Source organism: Anomalospiza imberbis, chromosome 5, assembly GCF_031753505.1.
Source record: "Anomalospiza imberbis isolate Cuckoo-Finch-1a 21T00152 chromosome 5, ASM3175350v1, whole genome shotgun sequence".
Lineage (NCBI taxonomy): Eukaryota > Metazoa > Chordata > Aves > Passeriformes > Viduidae > Anomalospiza > Anomalospiza imberbis.
The window spans coordinates 51,731,366-51,736,566 of NC_089685.1; the positions used below are offsets into that span (position 1 = coordinate 51,731,366).

Genomic DNA, 5,201 nt, shown 5'->3' on the forward strand with positions numbered 1-5,201 from the left:
TGGTCCTGATGGAGAAACATACATTTGCCACCTGGAATTTTCTGTGTGGAACTGGTGATTTCAATTTAAATTACTTGCTTGCTCCAAAGCCACCACCATACAAGCCTGCATGGCTTGGCTTTTCAGGCTCCAAGGTTTGAGAGGTCTGTGGATCACTGAGGTCAGAAGCTTCCAGCCTTCCCTATGTCTTCAAATTGTCCAGCATCTCCAGAGAATGATTTTCCCAGTTTGGCTCATACTCCCCAAACAGCTGACACCCAAGCACAGTGGTCAATGAGAAGGGCTACCCTGGGATTCTGCTTTGAGTTTCCCAGGGGAGCTGGGGAAATACATCCTGTCCAAGAAAAACATGAGCTGCTACTGCTGCTGGAACATTTTTTATTTCTTTGAAAAATATTAGCTCTCCATGCCTTGTCCTGAGCTGTAGCAACATACTCAGTTTAACAGGTCTAGGCAAAATAGGCAAAGGGCTGTTGAGGTGGAAAAAGGAACGTCGTTTCTGCAGTGCTGACAAGCATCTTCTTTTTTCCCCCTGAAGTAAAAATTCAGCAGTAAAAGTCTTGGAAAGAAAATATTTCTTCTTTTTTTTTCCTCTTTATGAACCATTTTAATATTTTTCCATGTGTTTCTGATCATCTCAGGGTGATGTATAGTTTTTCCAAACTCCAGAGAGGTGAAGCTCTTGGTGAGGTAGAAATCAGCTCAGTCCCAAAGATTTTAATAACACCAAGCGATGCCTGCAGAGGCCAGTGATGCTGAAAGGCAGACAGTGCTAATGTGTGAGGCCAGGCACAAACAAGTGGCAGCGATGCCATTCACTGAGAGCAGGACTGAGCTCTAGGCCATGCCAAAAGGCAAAACCAAACCAGTGTTTTACTTTGGGCTTGCCAAAGCCTGGATCAGCCCCACACACAGATTCCTCTCACCCACAGACAGGCTGCTTTGAGGCAGGACAGACTTAGCTGGAGCCCAAGGGTTTGTTCAAGGCCTCAGAGCCCTTCCTGCCTGAGAGCACACACTCTGCCAAGGCACCAGTTCTCCTCCACAGCCCTCCCCTCCGGAAGACAGAGCCACAAAACTCACAAGGAGAGCATCAGGGGGCAGCTGATCCTGGCGTGACACAGAAACCTTGGATGGAGGCAGGTTATGCTGCAACCCCCCTGCTCTTCCACGCTGTCTCAGGTAGCAGAGATCCATGTAAGTCCTTCTTCCTTATGTTTCTTTTAGGGAGCAGAGGGACGGTGCACTTCCACTGTGCCTAATGCCCTCTTTTCCTTGCCACAGGATGGTCCTCACTCCCCTGAGGGACCCTCCAGCCCTGCACCCTCAGTTTTGGGTGCTGAGCTGCTGGTGCCAAGAACAGAAAAGAGGCATCGAATCACTCGGTGTAGAGAGGCAATTTGGACACCCCACTGGTATTTTCCAAACATTTCTGGGCCCCATTGAGATGAAACCCATTAACTTCAGTGGGCTTTGGATGATTTCCTACATACACAAAAATTGAAAAATCGTGCTTTAAAAGAAACGCTGAAGTCAAATTGGGAAATTTTAATGATTCTCTTTGTATTTTAATTTGGTGGCTGTATGCTGACAATATAATTAGAGATGCTATGTTAATTAATGCCAGATGACATTAGTGGGATGGCAAAAGCATCCAGTTTTGTAAAGAATAGCTCACAGTTGAGCTGTTCCTTTCTCCCTACCCCATTTTTAGTAGAGAACTATATTCAAAAAGTCAGAGACAGCTGAATTAAACCAAAACTCAAACCATTCACAAATACCTTGTATCTTAGCATGTTATTTTCAAGCCAAATCTAGTATTATTGCAGAAAAATACATTAGCCATGTTTCCTTTAGTGCCTACATGTTTAAAAAAAGAAGGAAGGTGTGCAGGACCTCGTGCTGTTCTTGTGTTTGAAGTAGGTAGTGGCCAACCAAGTTGCCACTGAAGCCAATGGAGCAGGACCTAGACTTGTGCTTTACATAGATGAGGGTTTGAAATGTGATTTTTGGTTTAGTGTTTGTGGATTTCTTGGGGTCCATCCAATAATTTGAAAGAGATTTGCAATGATGGAGTAATACACGTTCACGTTCAGCGTGAGCCCAGACATGCTGTATTCATATTATGGGTGAGTTCAGCTTCTTTAGACTTCAATCTATACATGTAAAATTACTGGAGCCCCCCAGACCACTCCAGGAAATTTGACAGGGCATTAAAGTCACTGTCTCGTGAGAACTATAGCCTTTATTTTAATATAAACTCATATATTCCAAATGGCACATGTAGAGATATTTATCTATGGATGCAAATATTTATATATTTAAGTTCACTGTATAAATGTCTTGTAGATCCTGTCTTGAGTAGAGTTAGTGAGTCAGAAGTCTTGGGGAATATAATTGTATCCTGCTGTGTCAGCAGACAAAAAACTGCAAGCACATTTGTACTGTTCTAAATAGAACTTAAAATGAAAAAATCTTCTGTAGGTGATCTCAACAAGAGAGAAGCAGAAGGAAGTTGGCAGGACTTCCTTAAAAGTCTTAATTTTCCTGGGGGGAGAAGAGGCAAACGTAAAACCTGAAAGCTAGCAGATCCCAAATGGAAGTATCACTACCACCCTTGGCCTATCTAAAAAAAAAATTCCCTTTACTAATATTCCTAATTCACAGCAGGCAAACGTGAAGCTGCACAAAACCCACTCACCTTTCTGTGCTAACACTACACTGGCTTTGCATCTGCTTTGCATAGAGTTCAATGCCAGGAAAATCCACAGGAAAATTAACTCTTGTCCCAGCTTGTCTGATGCTCTCTGCTAACAGGGAAAGCTTACTATTCATCCCCAGGCTGGAGCTGAATTTTACATGTCTTGCCCCCCCAGCCCGCAACTGCTGATAGGTGAGGAATGCTCCTATATTCTCAAAGTGAAAACGTCACTGAGTTTATTGCATCATGTTTAGGAACAGGCAAATCTTAGTTCTGTAAATGTGGAATTGCACTTGGCCTAGAGCTCCATATCATAGGGGAGGTATCTTGTTGGAGTAAGGAGCTGTGACTGATGCTGCCCACAATGTTCCATACCTATGGAGGATCCAGAAGACAGGGACTGGAATATTTAATTGCCATTGTGAAGAAACCTTTGAATTGAAAATATGCTTTTACTTAACAGGAGTATGTAGCTGCAGCACACTGAAGTGTTGTGGGATCTGAGGGTGTGCATTGCCTTTGCACGTGTTCAGAATCCTCTGTGCAAATTACACCAAATAAACAATCACTAAAATGAAGATGGTAACTCATAGAAAAAAACTGCCACAGAATCTAAGAGGTTTTCCATCATTTGTGCTGACTATCACCAGCTTTCATATCATTGCAGTGAATGGGCTGGCACTTAATGTTCTTGATCAGCTCATTTATTTGATCTTGTTTTCAAACCACTCCACACATGAGCACGAGAAGATATTTCTAAATTAAATGCAAATACAGCAAAAAGCAATTTCATAATAGATATTTATAAACAAAATCTGTGCACAAGAAAAGCAGCTTTGCATTCTGCTCTTTCCAGAATTCTAACAATTCATTTTCCCTCCACATGACATGCAAAAGGATTGTTTGCACATTTTGCTGAGATCCTATGGAGATAGGACAGCACAAGCTGTCATCAGGACCTGAAGTTTTCATGGAGAAGGTTCTGCCAACAGCAGCTGCTCTCCGGATACTCTTGTGATCCCAGCTGTGGCTGCGTGGGTTCAGGGTTTCCCACATCCCAAGCTTGTGGTTTTATCACCAGGCTACTTGTTCTTTGAAAGCAAGTCTGACTTTTGGGTTTTACATCTGCTCATGTGAGGCAGCCTAATTAATAACCCTGATTTGTGAGATGATCTCATGTTACTCTGTCACATGGATTCTTGTGAGGGTTTGGGGTTTTTTTTTATTATTGTGGCTGTTGGGAAACAACCTAATAACCTTTAACACAAAAATTACTAGGTTACTGACACCTAAATTTGTGGGAGAGGTGAAATGGAGATCATAAAGAGTTTCCTACCTCTGGCAGTGTCCAAGGCAAGGTTGGACGGCACCCTGGGATAGTGAAAGGCGTTCCTGCCCATGGCAGGGGTTGGGACTGGATGATCTTTAAGGTCCCTTCCAACTCAGGCCATTCTATGATTCTGTATTTCACTTACAGGGAGTTATGGTTTTAGCCTTTCAGTAAGAAATTATGGTTTACTATGCGTCCGTTAACTTATTTAAAAACCCCAAACACTGTGTTTATTAACTTCTATTCAGAGCTAAAAATCAAACCTTGCATTTTGAAAGCTGACCGACTTTATTCGGTTTGTAAGTGTCGCAGCAGTTCCACATAGCCTCTGTGACATTTCCATGACGGATAAAATCGCTCTTTATGTGTAACCAGGCCCTGCCTGTCGAGGCAGTCCACACGTCCCCTCAGGATGAGCCTGTCCTGGGCCTTGTGGTGGCTCTTGTGCCTCTTCCCCTCCAGGTCCCCATGGGCAGTGAGGGAAGGGGGGAACGTGAGGAAATGCTGGAACCGTGCACATTTCCCTTCACCGCCCTCGAGCGGACAGATTCTTCTCGGACAGATTCTTCCCAAATGTCTCCTCCAAGCCTCTCCCCGGTCCCAAACCCGCATCCTCTGGCCCCAGGGAATCCCACGGTGGATGGGACCTCAGAGGGGCGCTTGGTGCCACCTCCCTGCTCCAGCAGGGCCATCCCGGAGCACAGGGCACAGGATTGTGTCTAGATGGCTCGGGAATACCCCCAGTGAAGGAAACTCCCAGCCTCTCTGGGCAACCTGTGGAAGTCGTTTTACCTCCTGTGCAGGTGGAACTTCTGGGATCAGTCCCTGCCTGTGCCATTGCTGGGCCCCCGGAGCAGAGCCTGGGCCCTGCTCGGAGCCCTCCCTGCAGACAGGGACACCCAGGGCTGAGGGCCCCTCTGGAGGCTGATCAGCCCCAGCTCCCTCAGCCTTTCCAGTGCCTGTATCATCTCCGCAGCCTCGGCTCCAGAAGCTCCCTGTCTCTCTCATCCTGGGGATCCCAGGACTGGACACGGGAGTGGCCGGACGCGGTCTCGAACCCGCGGCTCTCCGCTCGGCAGCGGGAGGGCGGTGCCGGCGCTGCCGCAAGGGGCGTTGGAGCGCCGAGCGCATCGATCGCGGCCGTCCATCCGTGCATCGGTGCTCGGCTCC

The 5,201-nt window shown here is 46.1% G+C and overlaps 1 protein-coding gene across 1 annotated transcript in view; it reads left to right on the top strand.

The window, feature by feature from the left end:
• The window catches only part of FERRY3 (FERRY endosomal RAB5 effector complex subunit 3), a 360,837-nt gene that overhangs the window by 140,701 nt on the left and 214,935 nt on the right, over positions 1–5,201 (top strand). The gene's annotated exons all lie outside the window — the stretch shown is intronic.